At 45.7% G+C, this 22,404-nt stretch overlaps 1 protein-coding gene across 3 annotated transcripts in view; it reads left to right on the top strand.

The window, feature by feature from the left end:
* ARAP2 (ArfGAP with RhoGAP domain, ankyrin repeat and PH domain 2) overlaps positions 1-22,404 on the top strand; it is a 609,403-nt gene that overhangs the window by 61,435 nt on the left and 525,564 nt on the right. The gene's annotated exons all lie outside the window — the stretch shown is intronic.

Here is a 22,404-nt window from a genome sequence, read left to right on the forward strand (position 1 = left end):
TTATTGTTTTAACCTTGTTGAAAAGATAGCGTATAATTGCTCAAACGCTCTACACGTCAGACCTGTCGACATTTGATTCTTTTATTGCATTGAGGACGAGGGGATGTGATCTCCCACATCAATCCGGTAAAGCCATACCTAAACCTCTGGCCTAGCCTAGTTATTTACATCGAAAATTAGTTTGGTCCTCTTACCAGCACCTACTGGAAAGAACCTTTTTATATACCATGTGCCGTCACAGCTTTGATGTGATAATCCCATCCTCCTCCAGCCCTTGGCTACCTCTTAACATGATAAGTATCTCTGTTATTGATTTCGCTTATAGGTCTGTTCCTCTGGTTCCTGTTTTACAAAGGAGGGCTTGTAGACTTTTAGGTTACGCTAATGTTACTTGAAAACACCTACCCAATAAGGTAGCTCCACCCCTACATATTTCATATTTTATACAGGGTTCTTAGGTTCACTATCAATACTACTAACGGGTACTTCCCCCACCGATAGTGTTTAAACGCTCCTACCCACGATTTTTTTTTTTTTTTTCTTCCGAGCACACTGCAAAAGGGTGACAATTGGCAATATGTCGGCAAACTCTCTATATTTGCAACTTAAAGCTGTGGTGTGATGGTTCTCGTACTTTATATCTTTGTCTCTCGACAATCACCTCCTCCCTAGTGGCTTGTAGGACTGTCCAGTGCATTCGTACGGGACATACCCTACAGGCCTCTACCACATTCCGGCCTATACCCCCTTCCCTTTGACACAGGTAAGCGGGTTCTTACCTGTTGCCGGATTACCGTTTACTCCTTCCCCCAATTTATTTATTTTTTTTTTTTTTTTTTTTTTATTATTATTTGCTTCCTCTCTCTACTACCCTTTTCCCCAGACGCATCTACATTCACATTCCGATCTCGACACCATGACTACCTCTGGGGATGCAACCAATATACTCCATCTCAAAATTATATCCTTGAACGCTAAGGGTTTAAATATCCCGGAAAAACGCTCACAACTGTTATTAGCCATGCAAAAAAGTGGAGCAGACATACTATTCTTACAAGAAACACACTTCAGATCAGACAATATACCGAAACTCCAGTGCAAATACTACCCCACAGTATACCATTCCACCACCACACTAGCAAAAAAAAAAGGTGTTTCCATCTTACTAGCACGACATTGCCCCCTCCAGATCACTGATACTCTAGCTGATGATGATGGCAGGTTTCTATTCCTTAAAGGACTCCTCCAAAACAAACCATTTACACTTGCAAACATATATGCGCCCAACACACTCCAAGTACCGTTCTTCAAGGGAATAGTGTCCAAATTGGTCTCGTTTCAAGAAGGCACACTTATTATGGGAGGGGACTTCAATGTTCCTTTGAACCCTATACTCGACACCTCTAATGGACACTCCTCCCTTACCTACGCTGCCCTTCGATCAATAAAAACCCAGATGCAAACTCTGCTTTTACATGATGCCTGGAGAACCCTTTATCCAGATACAAAGGACTTTACGTTCTACTCGACACCTCATGGAAAATATTCCAGAATTGATTTTCTCTTTCTCTCTCAAGAAGCTTTACCTTATCTTACACACGCATCCATCAACCCTATGTTTCTCTCGGACCACAATCCGGTTTCAATCACACTATCCATCCCATCTTCCACCCCACGCGCCCACTCCTGGAGACTAGATCAATCCTTGTTAACTGATCCGATTATAGCTGCAGAAGTGGAGCAAACAATGAAACATTACTTCTTAGAAAACAAAGCCACAGATACCTCTCCCCTCATTCACTGGGACGCACACAAATGTGTAGTAAGAGGAACCCTCATAGCAGCGGCGGCAAAAAAGAGAAAAGAGTACAAAAAACACTTCAATGATTTGGCCACTAAAATGAGACGTTTGGAACGTGCACATAGTCTAAAGAGCACCACCACACTGCATGCCACCCTTATCCAATCCAGGAAAGAAATGTTAGAATTACTGGGAAAACAGACTAAGCGCAAATATATACTATCTCAGAAAACGTTTTATGAATATGGTAATAAATCTGGGAAAATATTAGCTAAAGCCCTTCAATCCAAGAAAGCATCAATCACTGTTCACAATATCACAGATCCTACAGGCAAAAAATTATCCACAACACCTGACATCGCCACGCAATTTGTACAATATTATTCAAATCTATACAACCTTACCTCTTCGTCTACTACACCAACAATCTCTAACCAGCGGTGGACTCAACTTATATCGGACTTTTTAAATAAATATAGCCCAACTCCTATCTCCACCTCCACATGCCAGATGCTTGATACTCCACTGACCTCAGAAGAAGCTCGAATGGCTCTTAAAGCCATGCATGCAGGTAAAAGCCCGGGCCCTGATGGACTGCCCGTTGGTTATTATAGAACCTATGAACATATTTTACTACCCCACTTTCTATCCTCCTTTAACACATGCTCATCCCCGTGTTCTGCCCCGCGAGATATGTTGTCTGCACATGTTGCCGTAATCCCAAAACCAAACAAAGATGCCACACAGGTTGCCAACTATAGGCCTATCTCGCTCCTAAATGTTGACCTTAAATGGTACGCTAAAATTTTATCTAACAGACTTTTGCCTTTACTCCCTGACCTTATACATCCAGACCAGGTGGGCTTCACGCCTGGCCGGGAAGCGAGAGACAACACTCTCAAAGCGCTTAATGTCCACCATTGGCTATCTTCCCAAAAACAAGCTGGATTCTTCCTTTCCCTGGACGCGGAGAAGGCATTCGACAGGGTGGCCTGGGATTACATGTCAGCGACTTTAAAAGCTCTTGGTCTACCTAATAGAATGCTCAATTATATCAATCTGCTTTACTCAGGACCAACGGCGAGAGTGAAAGTCAATGGCCACCTGTCGAATGCCTTCTCTATCTCCAATGGCACACGTCAAGGGTGCCCGTTATCCCCGATAATTTTTATCCTTACCCTTGAACCATTATTGAGACAAATTAGAGAAAACCCAGACATTAAGGGTGTGGATATAGGCAAAAGAACATTTAAAACGGCTGCATTTGCGGACGACATTCTTTTATTCCTCACAGAACCCCTAACATCCATCCCTACCTTACTCAAAGTATTCAACCAATTCCATATCATCTCTAACCTACGAATTAACTTCACGAAATCCCTTGCACTAAATATATCGCTGACCGAAAAAATGTGCGCCCAATGCCGGGCGAATTTCCCCTTTAAATGGAGCCCTGATAGTATACCCTACTTAGGTATTCAACTTCCACGATCCCTAGATAATTTATATGATCTTAACTTCCTACCTTTATTGCGCACTATGTCCACTGATCTTCAGAGGTGGTCAAAAGGCATATTCTCCTGGTTTGGCAGAGCAGCCATCATAAAAATGAATATTTTACCAAGGATCTTGTATCTCCTCCAGACTATACCTATCTCACTTCCCCAAACGTTCTTTGCCTCCTTCCGCAAACTCAGTTCGACGTTTGTCTGGGGTTCCATAAGACCCAGACTGAGTTATTCAAGACTCGTTACACCAAAATCACAAGGAGGTATTGGTTTGCCAGACATCTATAGGTACTACTTAGCATGTCACCTTGCCAGAATAATTGACTGGAACGTCCATTCCAGCACGAAAGATTGGGTTCAACTTGAATCATCCCTTGATCAAATACCTGTGGCTCAAACACCATGGTTACTCCCCACACATGTCCCCCGTAGCTATTCTGCGCACCCGTTAATCGCCGCGTCGCTCAACGCATTTCGATATGCTTGCAAAACCTACCAAATCTCCTCAGTCACGGGCCCACTAACACCACTAAAACTCAATCCAGCGTTCCCACCGGGTATGCACCCCTCTTTTCTCCACGGATTGTGGCCTCATCCTAAAGTCCTGTCTAAAGATTTCTATGACCGTAATCATCTTCTATCCTATACTGACCTGTCGAGAAATATGCTCAAAAGTGGGTTCTCCCAATGGACATATCATCAGATACACCATTTTCTGACTTCCAGGCCCCACTCCCTAGCTGGAGTTCGAACCTTAACCTCTTTTGAACAAACATGTACACTGATCGAACCACAAAGACACCTCATCTCCTTTTCGTATAATATACTTTTCCCACAACAGACCAACAATGAAGATTGGTCTACCAAAGCCTGGAATAGAGACCTGCCATCACCCTTAACTCCCAAGGATTGGGAAAGTACATATTCTGTCATACATAAAGGCTCCCGAAATGTCTGTGTTCAAGAGAATGCATTTAAATTATTATCCAGGTGGTACAACACACCTCTAAAATTGCATCGTATCTTCCCTTCTGTCTCCCCACAATGTTGGAGATGTCAGGCTAGTCTTGGCACCCTGGAACATATTTGGTGGTCATGCCCCATCGTTCAGCCATTTTGGCAAGAAGTCCATAGAATCACCCAAAGATTCTCTACCCGCCCAATACAGTTTTCCCCTGCTCAACTTCTTTTTCATGTCTCCACTCAATCCAAAAAAGCATACATGGGATCCCTAACTATGCATATGATTATGGCGGCGAATATGTGCATCCCAGCCAACTGGAAATCCACACATCCCCCTTCTTTACTGGAGTGGTTCAACCGTATTAACAAAACAGCTGAGATGGAAAACCTGATACATCAAGCCAATGATACCCCTTCTACCTTCACATGCATGTGGTCGAGTTGGTTGCTTTTCAGTACATCCCCAGAATATCTTTCATTGCTCTCCTAAAGCACTAGCTATATCAGTGTTCTGAGAAAATGACTGGCTGGACCAGTTCCCCTTCCTTTAATGAAAATCCTTTATTGCAGTATGCATTAGTTCTCTATACTGGAGACTGCCACCTACTATACCTCTTTGAATTTACCTACACATACCATCGTCACACTAACATACTAATGACAACAATTACATCTATCTACTAAAGGACAATGACTCTGTATTGGATCTCGCTTCTTTCAAACACACACAGTGCCTGTTCTGCTCACTTAACATCTTCTAAATCACAGTTAGACACTGTACTTAAGAATACAACACTGTACCTATCAGGTATCCTCACCTTATACCATTATAAGCGTACAAATGTTTACTCTTCGATTCTCCTTCTGTTAACTATTGCATTTACTATTTGAGGCATTGTAACATTTTTTTTTTTGTTTTCCTTTTTGCTCTGTACCCTACCGTTTGACTTTACTGTTTTTGTTATACACTAAACTTCAATAAAATGTCTTTAAACAAAAAAAAAAAAAAAAAAAAAAAAAAATCCCAGGATGCCCATAAGAAAGAGGAACATCTATGAATGGAGCCTAAAAGGGTCACTTACTGAACATTGCTTCCACTTTTCCTAGCTGTTACATCACTATATCAGAGCACTGTCAGAGGGCATACTTATATTCAAGGGAAAGTGGTTGGGCGTAGCCCACCAAAATGTCAGGTATAACTTTTTTCTGTTGCTGACACTCATGAAAAATCCCTGACCAGTTTCATTTGACTGCACTTTCCGTCTGTGGCATCCTCCGCATGTCTATTAAATCTACTGTATACCTCTATTTATGGTGTGGGGCCACCAACTGCTTCTGCATACATCCCAACATTTTGAGATGGGAATGAAGGACACCTATTAGCAAATGTATGTAGGCATAGACCACACCCCCTGCCACACCCCCTAAAATAATTATAAACCCCCCCAAAGTTTTTTTACATTACTAATCCTTTATACTGGCTTTTGAAATTTACAAATGCAACAATGTAGCATTTGAATGAAAGGTTTAGCACTGAAAAATACTTTTTGAAAGATGAATAGTGCATTTTATATATAACTATTGTGAGATTGGGGTGTTTAGCTCAAGTGTAGATGCGCAGTGCAGTCCACAGCCAGTGAGTTTTGTGCAGTGAGTCCACGTCAGACAGGCATTATAGTTAAGGGCCTGGTAGCCCACATTTATTAAATGGAAAAACAAAAGCAAAAGGTCCATTCAGGATTCCCACGCAGGGGTTTAACTTCATTTAAGTCTCAAAATAAGGAAAACATATCGAGCCTCCTGGCTCTCTTGACAGCAGTTTCTATGCTTGCTCTCAACAGAGTTGATTCTTTCCAGCCCCTGGGACTCACTGGCTTTCATAGTCTTTTCGACTCAAGGCTGGCCAGCCTTTCCCAGTTCCTGAGGAAAGAATCCCCCTTACATCGGCTGCAGTCTCCCACAGGGTAGACCACTTTTCAAACACAGGTCTGTCTTCACACAGCACAAACAATAGCAAGCTGCTCACACCCCACCTTCCTCCACTCACTGCTCTCACCAGCCCCTCATTATATGCACCTAGACACACACCCTACTGGCTGTCCACAACACCTGGACACAGGGTTGGAGATCCCGTCCCACCCAAGACTCTAAAGGAATCTCCAAACTACAGAGGCTCTGCCAGAGCAGTTCTTTCCTTTTCAAAGCTACGCTCTGTAGCTCTGCAGTCTGCCACATGCAGACTCTGTGTCCATTTTGGCTCCATTTCCACAGGGACACTCACTATTACACTATATAGATCAGACCCAAATGAGTGAAAAATGAGGAGGAAAGAGGAACAGAGGGACTTTGTTCCAAATGAGGGACAGTTGGGAGATATCCATCTGCTATTCAGCTCCACAAAGAATGTGAGAGGGAGGGTCAATAATTTGATAGAACAAGGTTACCTAGAGCCATGTACTTTTCTATTTATTGGTTGCCTTCCCTTTTCTATAATTTGTTATTATGTTCATTTTGTATTAATATTATGATTAAATTTTTGTTGTAATTAAATTCAAATTGATATTAAAGTGATATTAAACTCTGAATTTTTTTTAACCTCTTCCCGTCCGCTGCCCGTCAAATGACGGCTGGGCGGTGCGACTCTCGTTCTGGGTGTACGTCATATGACGGCCATCCAGAATGACCACTGTCACGCGCCCCCAGAGGCGGGCAGTGCAGCGACCATGGCCGCTCTATGTCCTAGCAATGCCGATCTGTGTAAAGAGCCCCAGCCATGGCTTTAACCATGTGACCAGCTGTGTCCAATCACAGCCGGTCACATGTAAACACAGAGATGCCGGTAATCGATGCTCCTCACCTCAAACTGACAGAGTGTAAGGAGAGGAGAGCTGATCAGCGGTATCTCCTCACAGAGGACATCTAGTGATGTAATCAGGGCACTGATCATCAGTGCCCTTATTACAATTAAGTGCCAGCAATGTATGCCCACCACTGCCAGCAATCAGCGCCAACCAGTGTCCACAATTGGCACCAATCTGTGCCCACAAGTGCCAGCAATCAGTGGCCACGAGTGCCAGCAATCAGTGGCCATCAGTGATGCCAATCAGTACAGGCTATCAGTGCTGCCCATCTATGCCCATCACTGGTGCCCCTCAATGCTCATCACTGCTGCCCATCAATGCCACCCATCAATGCCCATCAGTGCCCATCAGTGATGCCCATCAGTGCCACCTATCCATGTCACCTATCGGTGCCCACCAGTGCTGCCTATCTGTGCCCACCAGGGCTGCCTATATGTGCCCAGTGCCACCCATCAGTGCCGCCTATCAGTGCTCATCAGTGCCACCTATCAGTGCCCATAAGTGCCTCCTCATCCATGCCAACTAATCAGTGCCCATAAGTGACACCTCATCAATACCACCTCATCAGTGTCCATCAGTGCTGCCTTATCAGCACCTATCAATGAAGGAGAAAAATTACTTATTTACAAAATTTACTGACAGAAACTAAGAAATACTTTTTTTTTCCAAAATGTTTGGTCTTTTGTTTTATTTGTTTGTTTGTTTTTTAGGAAAAAAAAAAAAAAACAGGAGTGATTAAATACACCAAAAGAAAGCTCTATTTGCGTGAAGAAAATGATAAAAAATTCACATAGTTACAGTGTAGCATGACCGCACAATTGTCATTCAAAGTATGACAGCGCTGAAAGCTGAAAAATGGGCTGGGCAGGAAGGGGGTGTAAGTCCCCTGCATTAAGGGAGTTAAAATGGGCCCCCTGCAGGTTTATGCCATATTGTACTAGACAATCTTACCTTTCAAATGGAGTTCTCCAACCTCTTTCAGCACTTCCATTTTCACTCAGTCTTCTTTAGTCCCTGTACACACGGTCAGAAATTCAGACGGAAAAGGTCAGATCGGACCATGTTGTCAGATAATCTGACCGTGTGTGGGCTACATCTGACTTTTTACGTCGGAATGTCTGACCAACAAAGTTTGAGAGCTGGATATAAAATTTTCCGACAACATGATCCGATCGGACTTTGTCCAATTGTTTGTAGAGAATTTACGATCGGACAAAGTGCCACGCATGCTCAGATCAAATTACAAGACCAAAGCTATTGGCTACTAGCCGCAAAGTAGTCCCGTCGTAGCGAACGAATGTCATCACGTTCTGAACGATTGGATTTTCCGACAACAGTGTGTATGCAACACCAGTTTTGGACAAAATCCGTCCGAAAAAATCCGATGGATTTTGTTGTCGGAATGTCCGACCGTGTGTACAAGGGCTTACAGGTGTGCATTCCCCTAGCCAGGCCGGGATGGCATCACTCCCATTCATGTACACGGGAGTCAGTATTGCGACCCAGTACTTTCTACAATCAGAATACACCCAGAATGCCCTGAATGCAGAGTGTACTGTGCATGTGTCAATGACATCATTGCATGGAGCCGATGAAAAGATCTACTTAAGGACCCAGGTTTCCAATGTAAGACTTTCTACAAGCTTAGCTGTAGGGCAATATTTATAATGTATTTTTTTTTTTTTAAATCAGATTTTTATAGAAAGATTTTTACAGTTTACAACAAAAATCAAGCATTCCCACCAAAAACCAAACGAAAAACAAAACAAAACAACCACAAATAAAACAAAACGACAAGAGAATAAGAAACAAAAAAAACAAATGGTGACTTCTTTTTATATTGAAAAGCTCAAATTAATTATGCAACTTCCAGATTGTACAGTCACTATTATTTGTTACTTAAAGAGGAGCTGCACCTAAAATAAAAATATTAAAAGCCAGCAGCTACTAATATTGCAGCTGCTGACTTTTAATAAAATCACACTTACCTGTCCCAGGTTCCAGCGATGTTGGCGGCAGATGACGCTGCTGCCACCGCCGCCATCCTCTGTCAGGGAATCAGGAAGTGAAGCATGACGGCTTCACTGCCCGGTTCCCTACTGCGCATGTGTCACGTACCTAGTAGGCGAGCCCGGAATGCAGGAAGCGGCCCCTCGTAGCCCCTGGCTAAAGAACCCCTGGAGATGGTAACAGAAGCTCAACAGTTCAGGGGGCACAAGTGCCTGGCGCGTAGATGCTGGTCCGGATGGGCAGCAGGACACCAACAGCGAGCAGATGAAGCTGAAGACAAGAGACTGGTGTAGGCAGGCACAAGTGGTAGACTGGCTGGCAGATGGACGTCAGCAGGTACAGCAGTCACAGGATATCCAACCAGGTAGGTAGGAACAGCAGAGTCGGGTACAGGCCGGGTCAGCAGGTAGCGGTCAACGTGGTACAAGAGGGATGAGGCAGAGGCGTAGTCAGACAAGCAGGAGGTCGTAGGCAGGCAGCAACGGATCAGGGTCAAGGTCAAGCCGGGTAACAGGAACTAAGGTAGCAGATACAGGTATAGGGTAGTAGGATCTCCGAACGCGCTGTAGACTGGTCAGCACGAGTGGAAGGGAGCAAGTGCCTTAAGAAGACTGTAGGGCGCCAAACGGTCGCACGACGAGTCAGCGTGCGCGAGTGGATGTGCGCCCGTTCATGCCCCCACGTGTACGCGTGCGTTCGTTCAAGGCGACGCGAGTGCATCCGATCGCTCTAGCGCGCGTTAACGGAGCACGACGGGTCCTTGACAACAAACTTCTGTGGGTAAGTCTCTCGTGCGCAAACGAGACGCCAGGACGATCGTGACACTGCCCCCCCCCAAAGGGCAGCCTCCGGATGCCCAACCGAGCCATCTTACTCGGATGGGAGTTCTTAAAAGCACGGATGAGTCTTTTAGCGTGAATATTAGATTCTGGCTCCCAAGAATTCTCCTCCGGGCCGTACCCCTTCCACTTGACCAGAAATTGGGTCTGGTTTCGCCTTTTCCTGCAATCCAGTATGGATTCGATCTCAAATTCAATTTCTCCATTGATCATCACGGGTTCTGGAGGGCCGGTCATCCTGTCAACGAAGGGGTCCGGGACTGCGGGTTTGAGTAGTGACACGTGAAAGACTGGATGGATCCGGAAGGACTCGGGAAGCTTAAGTTCGAAAGCCACGTTATTCAGTTTCCTTTTGATCGGAAAGGGGCCCACAAATTTCAGACCCAACTTCTTAGAGGGGCAGGACAATCTGAGGTTCAAGGTAGACAACCAGACCTGGTCCCCAATCTTGAGATCCAGCTCCCCCCTCCTTTTCCTGTCAAAAACTTCCTTGTTGTGCTCTTGGGACTTGGTCAGGGTCTCTTGTAGAAGCTTGTTGTTTGATTCAAGGAAGTTAAGACGATCCTGTACTGCTGGTACCGAACATTCAGGGAAGGTGCCAGGCAAGAACACTGGGTGGAAGCCGAAGTTCGCGTAGAAGGGGGACTGTTTGGTGGCAGAGTGGACCGTGTTGTTGTAGGCGAATTCGGCCATAGGCAGGAGAGAGGCCCAGTCGTCCTGGGAGAAGGAGGAGAAACAACGGAGGTACTGCTCCAGGGTCTGGTTCGTCCTCTCAGTCTGGCCGTTGGTCTGTGGATGGTAGGCTGAGGACAGACAAAGATCGATCTTTAAGGCTCCGCAGAGCGCTCTCCAAAATCTCGAGGTGAATTGCACCCCCCTGTCTGATGTGATGTTAACGGGAATGCCGTGGAGTCTTACGATTTCTTTGATAAAGGTGTTGGCTGTCTCTGTAGCTGAGGGAGTGCCCTTCATGGGCAGGAAGTGAGCCATTTTGGTAAGTCTATCGACTATAACGAAAATCGTAGAATAGTTCTCTGACGGGGGGAGTTCAACAATGAAATCCATGGAGATCATCCTCCATGGTCTATCAGGAACAGGCAGCGGTCTTAGCAGGCCCCAGGCTCTTGACTTGCTGCCTTTGCTTCGGGTGCAGATGACACAGGTTTCCACGTACCTCTTACAGTCGTCCTTCATGCGAGGCCACCAGAATGTGCGTTGGAGTAGTTCCAGAGTCTTGAATACCCCAAAGTGGCCGGCCAGTGGGTGATCGTGACAGGCGGCCAGGACTGGGGTCCGAACTTCTTGGGGAACAAAGATCTGATTCCCATGCCACAAAAGGTCATCGCTGGAGGACAACGGGATACCGGGTGGAGGTGTTAGGCCTACGGAAGCCTGCTTAATTTGGGATAGCACATCCCCCTGGAGCAGAAGGAAGTTCCCCGTAGAGAGGATAGTATCTGTGGATGGCGAGCTCTCCGATTGGTTGTACATGCGGGAGAGAGCATCTGGTTTGGTATTCTTGGATCCGGGACGGTAGGTAATGTGAAATGAAAATCTGGAGAAGAAGAGTGCCCACCTGGCTTGACGGGGCTTCAATCTCTTTGCGGTTTTCAGGTACTCCAAATTTTTGTGGTCCGTATAGACCAGGATCGGGTGGGTGGCTCCCTCCAGCAGGTAGCGCCACTCTTCGAGTGCGGATTTTATCGCCAGTAACTCACGATCCCCGACGTCGTAGTTTCTCTCCGCCTCCGACAACTTACGGGAAAAAAAGGCAACTGGGTGGAGTAAGGACTTGGCCCCCTGCCTCTGGGAAAGTATCGCTCCTACTGCAATCTCCGAAGCGTCGACCTCGAGGATGTATGGTAGAGCAGGATTGGGATGTTTCAGGACAGAAGCGGATATAAACAAATCTTTTAAGGTTTTGAAGGCCTCTTGTGCTTCGGGAGTCCAATGAAACTTCCGAGACTGCTTCGTTAGTCCGGTGATGGGGGCGATAATTGCAGAGAAGCCCTTAATGAACTTGCGGTAGAAGTTCGCAAACCCCACAAATCGCTGAACTCCTTTCTTATCGGAGGGGGCAGGCCAGTCCTGAATTGCGGAGATTTTCTGCGGATCCATCTCAATTCCCTTTACCGAGATAATCAGGCCGAGGAACTGGATGCTCGATTGTTCAAAAACACATTTCTCGGGCTTAGCGTATAGACCGTGAAGACGGAGACGGGTCAGGACCTTTTTAACGTGTACCCGGTGATCTGTTAGAGAGGGGGAGAAAATCAGAATGTCATCAAGGTAGACAATTACAAACAGGTCAAGGTAATCTCTAAAAATGTCATTGACAAAGTGCTGGAACGTGGCAGGAGCGTTACACAGCCCGAACGGCATCACTCGGTATTCAAAGTGCCCGAAACGGGTACGAAAGGCAGTCTTCCACTCGTCCCCTTTCCTAATGCGGACGAGGTTGTAAGCCCCCCGAAGATCCAGCTTAGAGAATATTTTAGCGGAACCTAGTCTCTGAAACAGTTCGGGAACCAATGGCAAAGGGTAGCGGTTCTTGATCGTGATTTTGTTCAACGCCCGATAGTCCACACATGGGCGTAGAGAGTGGTCTTTTTTTTCCACAAAGAAAATCCCCGCACCAGCTGGGGAAGTAGAGGGTCGGATAAATCCCTTTTCAAGATTTTCATCCAAGTAGGTTTTCAGAGTGCTAAGTTCAGATTCAGACAGAGGGAAAATTCTTCCAAAGGGAATCTCGGCCCCCGGGAGTAGTTCGATAGGGCAGTCATAGGTCCTATGAGGTGGTAGGGTTTCAGCCCCTTTTTTACTGAACACGTCTAGGAAGTCGTGGTATTCTCTAGGCACAGCTTGCCGGGTGTCATCATCTGCTTCCAAACAGAGGAGGGCCGGAGAGTCCCCGTTAATTGCTGGATAGCAATGCTGGAGGCAGTAGTCCGAAGGGAATTCAATCTTTCCGGTGGCCCAGTTGATACGTGGATTATGTGCCTTCAACCAAGGCATGCCTAGAATGATGGGGAACAGGGGAGATTTGATGACGTCTAGGCACAGAAATTCTTGGTGAGTCCCGGCGATGACAGCAGAGAGGGGACTAGTCTCCTGAGTCACCGGTCCTGATTCTAGAGCGGACCCATCGGCCAGGTATACCGAGAGTCCCTTCTCTCTCGGTCTAAGGGGAATCTTGTTCTTCAGGGCAAAGGATACGTCCATAAACCCACTGCATGCCCCCGAATCAATAACTGCGTGGGTTGAAATAGTCCTTCCTGGAAGCTGCAAAAGAACAGGAACAGCCAGGTGAGAGGAGTTTTCAGACAGCACTGACGAAGGAACAGGTGGAACAGGTAGGCACTTACGTATCTTGGCTGGGCAGGAGCGAACAAAGTGTCCTGATTCTCCACAGTACATACAGAGGTTGTTGACCCGGCGTCGTTGGTGTTCCTCTGGGGTCAGTGATGGACGGAGTAGCCCTAACTGCATCGGTTCTGGGGGATCCAGCGTGGCTGTGGCAGGAACTGAAGGAGCTGGGTGAGCGGAACTAGGTACCCGTGGCAACATCCAGACAGGGCGTGCGGCTGAAGAGGAACGTTCCTGGCGGCGTTCCCTCAAGCGCCTATCAATCTGAACGGAAATGTCTATCAGGCCCTCCAGGGTTTCGGGGATGCCAACACGTGCCAACTCATCCTTCAAAGGCTCGGACAGGCCCATGCGGAACTGATATCGCAGGGCGGCGTTATTCCAGTCCGTGTCAGCGCTCCATCGACGGAACTCCGACACGTAGTCCTCCACAGGCCTGCGACCTTGCTGCAGAACGTGTAGGGCTGCCTCTGCAGTTGCTGCAAGTTGGGGATCCTCATAGAGTCTTGACATTGCCATAAAAAAGGTGTCTAAGGTGTCTAAGGATGGATCCTTGCGTTCCAGTAGGCGATGTGCCCAGGCTTGGGGTTCGCTCGTTAGGAGGGAGATAACGAACCCCACCTTGGTCGCCTCGAGGGAGAAGGTCCTCGGTTGCAGGGCGAAGTAGAGCTCACAAGAGTTACGGAAGGCTCTAAACTTGTTCCGGTCACCAGTGAACCGCTCGGGGGTTGGTACTCTGGGCTCAGGTGGCATCATCACCACTGAAGGCGGGGTGTGGCCCCCTGGAACAACGGGCGGAGAAGCAGATAGTGCTTGGACTTGCTCTTCCAGTCTGCCGTAGCCTTCCTGTAGGCTCTTTACTGCCTGGGTAAGGCCGGCCAAATGGCGGCACAGTTCGTCCATGGGGGAGGCTCCCTGCGCAGGCTCGGACATGGCTGACCAGTACTGTCACGTACCTAGTAGGCGAGCCCGGAATGCAGGAAGCGGCCCCTCGTAGCCCCTGGCTAAAGAACCCCTGGAGATGGTAACAGAAGCTCAACAGTTCAGGGGGCACAAGTGCCTGGCGCGTAGATGCTGGTCCGGATGGGCAGCAGGACACCAACAGCGAGCAGATGAAGCTGAAGACAAGAGACTGGTGTAGGCAGGCACAAGTGGTAGACTGGCTGGCAGACGGACGTCAGCGGGTACAGCAGTCACAGGATATCCAACCAGGTAGGTAGGAACAGCAGAGTCGGGTACAGGCCGGGTCAGCAGGTAGCGGTCAATGTGGTACAAGAGGGATGAGGCAGAGGCGTAGTCAGACAAGCAGGAGGTCGTAGGCAGGCAGCAACGGATCAGGGTCAAGGTCAAGCCGGGTAACAGGAACTAAGGTAGCAGATACAGGTATAGGGTAGTAGGATCTCCGAACGCGCTGTAGACTGGTCAGCACGAGTGGAAGGGAGCAAGTGCCTTAAGAAGACTGTAGGGCGCCAAACGGTCGCACGACGAGTCAGCGTGCGCGAGTGGACGTGCGCCCGTTCATGCCCCCACGTGTACGCGTGCGTTCGTTCAAGGCGACGCGAGTGCGTCCGATCGCTCTAGCGCGCGTTAACGGAGCACGACGGGTCCTTGACAACAAACTTCTGTGGGTAAGTCTCTCGTGCGCAAACGAGACGCCAGGACGATCGTGACAGCATGCGCGAGTCGCGCTGCGCGTCGCTTATGGTCCCCCGCTGTGTCTCTGGGAACTGTGTGTTTCCCAGAACACAACGGGGGGCGGGGCGTCTGCGGGGGTCTGTGTCGGTCTGGCCGGAAGTGGGTACAGTTACCTGGATTATCCAGGTAACTGCACCCCCCTCCCCCCTGAAAGGTGCCGATTGTGGCACCGGAGGGGGGAAGGGATCAGAATAGCGGAACTTCCCCTTTAGGGTGAAGAACCGCTTTAAGACCTTCTAAGCAAAGCAATATGTTGCCAGTTATATTCATATATAGAATTGACGGCAATATAAAACAAGCAAATATACTGAATTTCAAAATTACATCATAATAATATATATGAGCAGTCATCTCAAACCTGGGACCTATCCCACTGCTAGCTTTCCACAGCTGTATTGGTAGACACAGCATAGTGCGTAAACAGATTGAATTCTAGCTATCAATATCAAATTCTCAGAATTTTTTGGGGGCATTTTCTATGTTTGTATGTCAATTCCACCCTTCGTAAGTTAGAAATAATTGTATCAGACCATTGGGCAGTTGACAGAGGAGAGTTTGATATCCGTTTCTGCAGTATGAGTTTACGTGCTATATACAAAGACCGCAGCCACATCACATGCATTTCAAATGGAAGAGTCACTCCCGTTATAATTCCTAACAAGGCACGGTGGACATATGTAGAGCATAAAGTATTTAAAGATTCAAATATATATTCCCAAAATCAATGTAATTTAGGGCAGTGCCACAGCATTAGTGTTCAAGTGGCAGTAGTACACCTTGGACAATTTGGTGTAGCTGCTTTACCCCAGGAATGTAGGTTTAGAGGAGTGTAGTGAGACCTGTGAATGATAAATAGCAGCCATACACTTTGAGGAGGATAAGGAGACTCTGGTCAGGTTCTCCAAAGCTTGCTCCCATTCCTTATCACTAAGAGTCCCCAGGTCCCTACGCTGACTGTTGTTTGTAAAAATACATATATATCACCAATAAGTGCCTTTTTGGAACAACTTGTGGATACTGCCTTAGTTAGAATTGGAGAGGAAATATAATTTAATGATAACATCGCTGCCTGACTCTGCAAAGCATGCCATAGCTGCAAGTACTGAAAGAACAATTTATTAGGCAAATGATATTTCTCTGCCAGTTTGTCAAATGGGTATAAAACCCCAATATCAAAAAGCTGATAAATAAATACAATGCCAGGCCTTTTCCATAAATCAAAGTTTTTGAGCTTCGCTACCTCTGGTAATCTTGGATTATTCCATATAGGCATATATTGGGTATATCCCTCATGAGAAGTAAGTTGTTGAACAGTAGTCCAAACTTTATGGATTAAATGGAATGTAGGGAAAGAGAGTTTACTATAGAGATGATATGCTTCTATTAACTGCACCACTGGAAACTGGGAAAATACAATTTGCTGTATAGGGTCCTCAGGATCTATGATATTCCAGCCATATAGGCTAGATAATATAGTTTAGCATTAGGAACATTTAGACCCCCTCCATCCTTGGACAACTGCAGGACTCCCAGTTTAATCCGTGGCTGTTTATATTATTATTATTATTATTATTATTCAGGATTTATATAGCGCCAACAGTTTGCGCAGCGCTTTACAATATGAGGGCAGACAGTACACTTACAATACAAATCAATACAGGAGGGATCAGAGGGCCCTGCTCGTTAGAGCTTACAATCTATAAGGTCTCTAAAAAGTGTGTAGACCTGCTGGCAAATTTTCTGAGGCAGCCATATAGGTATATATGTAGGAGATACAACAATTGTGGCATCCATACCATCTTTACCAGATTGTCCCTGTCAACTACCGTTTAAAGGTAGCTTGCTCCATATTTCCCTTGTTTATTTAAGGAGCTTAAGCAGTGGATTTAAATTCCTCTCTACATACTCATTCACTTGTGGTGTAACTTAAACGCTTACCGTAAATATTTGAATGCAGAAACTACATCAATTTGGGATGCAAAGCTTGGAAAATTAGCCACCGGATGGTCTAATGGTAAAAGAACTGTATTGTCCCAATTTATTGCAAAACCTGAAAAGGTGTCATATGTAGTCATTAAAGACATCACTGCTACTAGGGAGGGCGAAATATCTCCCAGGAATAGGAGAGAATTATCCGCATATAAAGCAATCTTGTGTTCTCCTAGGGATCTGCAAAATCCGATTAATGTTTGGTGACTGACGTATAGCAGTGGCCAAGGGTGATAAAGTGCACAAAGAGCAAAAAAGAAGGTGTGGTAATGGGCACCCCTGATTTGTTCCTCACTGTAAAGGGAAGGGGTCTGATACATGTCCATTCACCTGAACCTGAGCCAGCAGGGCCACAAAGAGAAGATGTACCCAACGTATAAACTGAGGTCCAAATCCAAATTTCTGAAAACAATACCATAAAAAATTCCACTCTATACTATCAAAAACTTTACCGCATCAAGTGACTATATAGCTCTGTTATCTAAATTATTAGACAGAACCTGCAAATTAAGGAATAAACGTCTAATATTTGTAGCGGTAGATCTGTTTGCAATAAACCCAGATTGGGCTGGGTGCGCAATCTTAGAGATTACTCTCGCCAGTCTGGTAGCTAATACTTTAGCTAATAACTTTACGTCTGATGTGAGCAATGATATTCAATGGTATGATTCTGGATTATTAGGAGCCTTACCAGGTTTTAATTGTACTCTAATAACTGCCTCATTCATAGAGGGAGGAAGATGGCCACATTCCCGTGCTGCATAAAATACCTCTAATAATTTAGGTAGCAACTTAGGGCGGCACAGTGGTCTATTGGTCATAGGGCGGCACAGTGGTGTAGTGGTTAGCACTCTCATCTAGCAGTAAAAAGTGTCGCTGGTTCAAATCCCAACCACAACACTACCTGCCTGGAGTTTGCATGTTCTCCCTGTGCCTATGTGGGTTTCCTCCCACACTCCAAAGACATGCAGGTAGGTTAATTGGCTTCTGTCCCAAATTGGCCCTAGTATATAAATGGGGACCTTGGATTGTGGGCTCCTTGAGGGTAGGGACCGATGTGAGTGTGCAATGTACAGGGATAGGGACAATTGCAGACACTCGCTCAGGATGGACTGGTGTCTTTATTCAACCTTACTAACTATGTAACTTAGCTCCATACGGTTTATAAACCTACCCTGGCAGCCCATCAGTGCCTGGGGCTTTATTATTAGGCAGACTGGCAGTAAGCGGCCTGGCGTTCCTCTAATGTCAGAGGTTTATCCAGCACCTCCCTGTCAGCTGCAGACAGTTCTGGTAACATAATGGAGTCAAGGAAAAGTTGCAGTTTAGCTTCTTCATAAGATACTTTGCTACTGTATACATTTTTTAAGAAATCATAAAACACTGATGAGACCTCCAGAGCAGTACCTACCATTTTAGTTGGAGATTCTTGCAATTCTACCACATGGGCCAAAGGTTTTTGGGCTTTTACAATTGTAGCTAAGAGATGAACAGTGTTTTCCCCCTCCTCAAAATAAGGTTGTTGAAGAAAAAAAAAAGGTTTCTGCTCCACTTTTTTATAGGATATTTCTGCATTAGACTGTTGCTTTTGTATTCATTTTTGCTGGGTTCCTGCAGTAGGATTTGCTATATATTTAAGTTCAGCCTGCAAAACAGCCTCAGCTACAGAGTACTTCCAATTTCTAGATTTCTTTTTAATTTTTGAAATTGGAGTTTAATATCAATATTTAATGTTTTTTTTATTTTCTGCGCTATAAATAAGGCAAAAAGAAAAAAAAAACTACAATATTGTTTACATTCTGCTATAAAACATATCCAATAAAAACATTTAAAAAATCGATTTTTTTTAAATGCATTGTGCAGGGAAAGAATATCCATCACATTCGTGCTGACAGAACAGAGCTCTAACTTATTTATATAGGCAGAGCTCTGTTCTGTGTCTCTCCTCACCGATCAGCGGGTGCAGGTGGACATCCATTGGCCGGCAACCACTGATCGGCTTGTGATGTGTCTAATCACAGCACAGCTGCGCCCCCAGCGGCGCGCACCCACTATTTTGAAGTGCCAGATCACATACTAGATACAAGATCCAGTGCAGGAGAGCCACTTGCCAACCAGTTAATAAAAATAAGCAACATGCTGACATAAAAGGGGGAGTGTTGGCCTTATCATTGTGCTGTTGCTCCGTCCTTGTCCAGCTACTGGTTTTAGTTGAGCTACATGTTATGACTGGCTGGATAAACTAGCAAATCCTTTGATAGGTAAACCCGCTCCTGTATTTCACATATAAATTTGGTTTGCATGAAGCACATACACTGATCCACCATAACATTTTGACCACTGACAGGTAAAGTAAATAATACTGATTTTCTTGTTACAATGGCATCTAAAAGCAGGTGGGATCTACTGGGCATCAAGTAAACACGTCTCTGAAGTTGATGTTTTAAAAGCAGAAAAAATGGGCAAGGACCCACGTCTGTATTTTCACCACGTGAGGTATGTAGTCGCTCCGCACTCACCGGATGTTGATAACGTCACCGCTTGATGACGAAACGCGTCAATATGATTCTCACAAACGTCACTTCCGAAACAGAGAGTGGAACACATGCCAGGGCACAGGGAGCGTCCATTACTCAAAACAACTAGAGGGCTAATTTTTATTGTATGGTGGCGCTATTTTTATTGTTTTTTTTTTATTGACCTCTACCTGTAATTTCCTTGTAAGAATTAACATAAGAGGATTTTATACTATGAGAGGCCACCTCTCCATTTATGTTCTGTCTTTAACAACACACTCTTGAAGGATTGCTGGAATTACAACAGGAGGGAATCTGGACCGGTGAGAGGCAGCAGAGGATATCCAGTGGGATAGGTCCCCCCAATAAGAGGCCTGCAAGTCTAGTTGACTCTCCTTGCTGTAAAGTAAAGTAGTCACCAACATCTGATGAGTGTGGAGTGACTACATACCTCACATGGTGAATATACAGAACACAGGCTTGAAGGAAAGCACAAATCACCCAATATTACACAAATGACTTTAATGTTTGCACTGTCACTTTATTAGTCATTAGAATTATATTGGTACACTGATTGTTTTCATTTTATTAAAGATACTCACAATACATATCATCATATTTAAAAGTATAATTTATTAATTTAAGCTTAAGCGCTGTCTGAATATTTATTGATGTTTGCCGTTTTGGATGGATAGACAGCGGCTGCTCATTCTAATAATTTAGTTGTATACCTAGGAGTGGAGTTTTTTTTTTTTTCATTTTTCATACTGGTAGTTCAACCTTTTTCAAGTGAGTTACTTAAATTGGTTGTAAACCCTCAAGGTTTTTCACCTTAATGCATTCTATGCATTAAGGTGAAAAACCTTCTGTAGTGCAGTTCCCCCCCAGAGCCCCCCTTGTACCTACATGAGCCCGATTGTTCCAGCAACGGGGACGAGCACATCGGCTCCAGCCGCTGTCTCGGGTCCTCATTGGATAGACTGATAGCAGTAGGAGCCATTGCCTCCTGCTGCTGTCAATCAAACCCAGTGACATGAAAGTCAGGGGGGTGAATCCTGCTGTCTGTGCCAATGGATGCAACAGCAGGAATCTGGAGTACGCCCGCACGTATGCCCCAATGGAATGCGGCTCTCTCTGTGGGGGCACTCCAAGAGGAGGAACCAGGAGAGCTGCTGAGGGACCCCAGAAAAGGAGGATCAAGGCAACTCTGTGCAAAACCCTTGCACAGTGGAGGTAACTATGACATGTTTGTTATTAAAAAAAAATAATAATTAACCTTTACAACCCCTTTAAAGTGGCCTTGTCAGTCGCATAAACAATGCAATTTGAATTTCTATGCAACAAGACAGCTAAATTACTTTCTGATGGCATGAGTCTCCTAGCTTCATTTCACTCGATCATTGTAGTCTACATAAAGACCTTTCAGTATGTAAGACCCATGGGAGTGTTAGATGCCTGTGTCCCCTGCCATGTTCTGTGGTTCTATCCTCTGAGCCCTACATCACTGCTGTGTCCTTTAGAGAGAAAGGGGTCAGTGAAGGATATAGGGGTCAGAGGCATACAAAATACCAGAAAGTGTTGAATGCTTGTAAATAAGAGATACAGGGGCACTGAAAATGTTACTATATACTTGTTCTATTGCAGGCAACCCCTAATGGGATTTTTTTGCACCTGCTATCAGCCATTTTTTTAAGCAAGTACACATTCAAAATAATATAAATAAAAACGTTTAAAAAAATAAATATATTTAGAGGTGAAATAGTAATTAGTGCATCACTGTATTCGTTTACTAATGTATTGACTGATGTATTAGACAAAAGGAGACGTCAGATGACAGCTGGCAATTTTCTTTTTAATCACAACTAGACATGTACTCATTATTATTAATAATACTAGCTGTATATGTAACTTTAAAGTTCAGATCTGAAACAGTATACAATATGCATAAAAACAGAAATAGGTACATGAACATATTGTTATACAGCACACAATTTATGCATTAAGGCTACTTTTACACTGGGGCGGGGGGGGGGGTGTTGGCGGCAAAGCGTTGCTAGTTTTAGAGACGCTTTTTGGCTGCTAGCGGGGCACTTTTTACCCCCACTAGCGGCCCTAAGAAAAGGTTGGTTTCGTGGCACTGCCGAATCGCTTTGCAGGCGCTTTGGCAGTGCTGCCTATTAATTTTAATGGGCAGGGCATTTTGGGAGCGTTGTATTCACTGTTCCTGCACAGTCCCAAAAGTGCTGCTTGCAGGACTTTTTTTCCTGTCCTGCAAGCGCACCGCCCCAGTGTAAAAGCACTCAGGCTTTCACACTGGGGAGGCATTAGAGGTGCTTTACAGGCACTATTTTTAGCACTAAAATGCCTGAAAAGTGCCCCAGTGTGAAAGGGGTCTTAGAAATATGAATATATTAAAGCGGAGGTCCACCCTAAAGTGGACCTTCCGCTCATCGGAACCCTCCCCCCCTCCGGTGCCACAATCGGCACCTTTCAGGGGGGAGGGGGGTGCAGTTACCTGGATAATCCAGGTAACTGCACCCACTTCCGGGATAGCTCTCTGCGGAAAGGGGCGTAACGTACGCCCCTTTCCGCAAGTGCCCGCCCCTTCCCGCAAGTGCCCGCTGCCTGCTGGGAAACACACAGATCCCAGAGGCAGCGGGGACCGTCCTCATTGCGCAGCGCGGCTCGCGCATGCGCAGTAGGGAACCGGGAAATGAAGCCGAAAGGCTCCATTTCCTGATTCCCATACCCAAGATGGCGGCGGCAGCACTCGAGTGTCGATCTAGAGATCGGCTTCGGGTGCCGACATCGCGGGCGCGCTGGACAGGTAAGTGTCACTATTTTAAAAGTCAGCAG

This window comes from Lithobates pipiens, unplaced genomic scaffold (assembly GCF_037356315.1).
Source record: "Lithobates pipiens isolate NorthernLeopardFrog02 unplaced genomic scaffold, aLitPip1_a1.2 Scaffold_13, whole genome shotgun sequence".
Taxonomy (NCBI): Eukaryota; Metazoa; Chordata; class Amphibia; order Anura; family Ranidae; genus Lithobates; species Lithobates pipiens.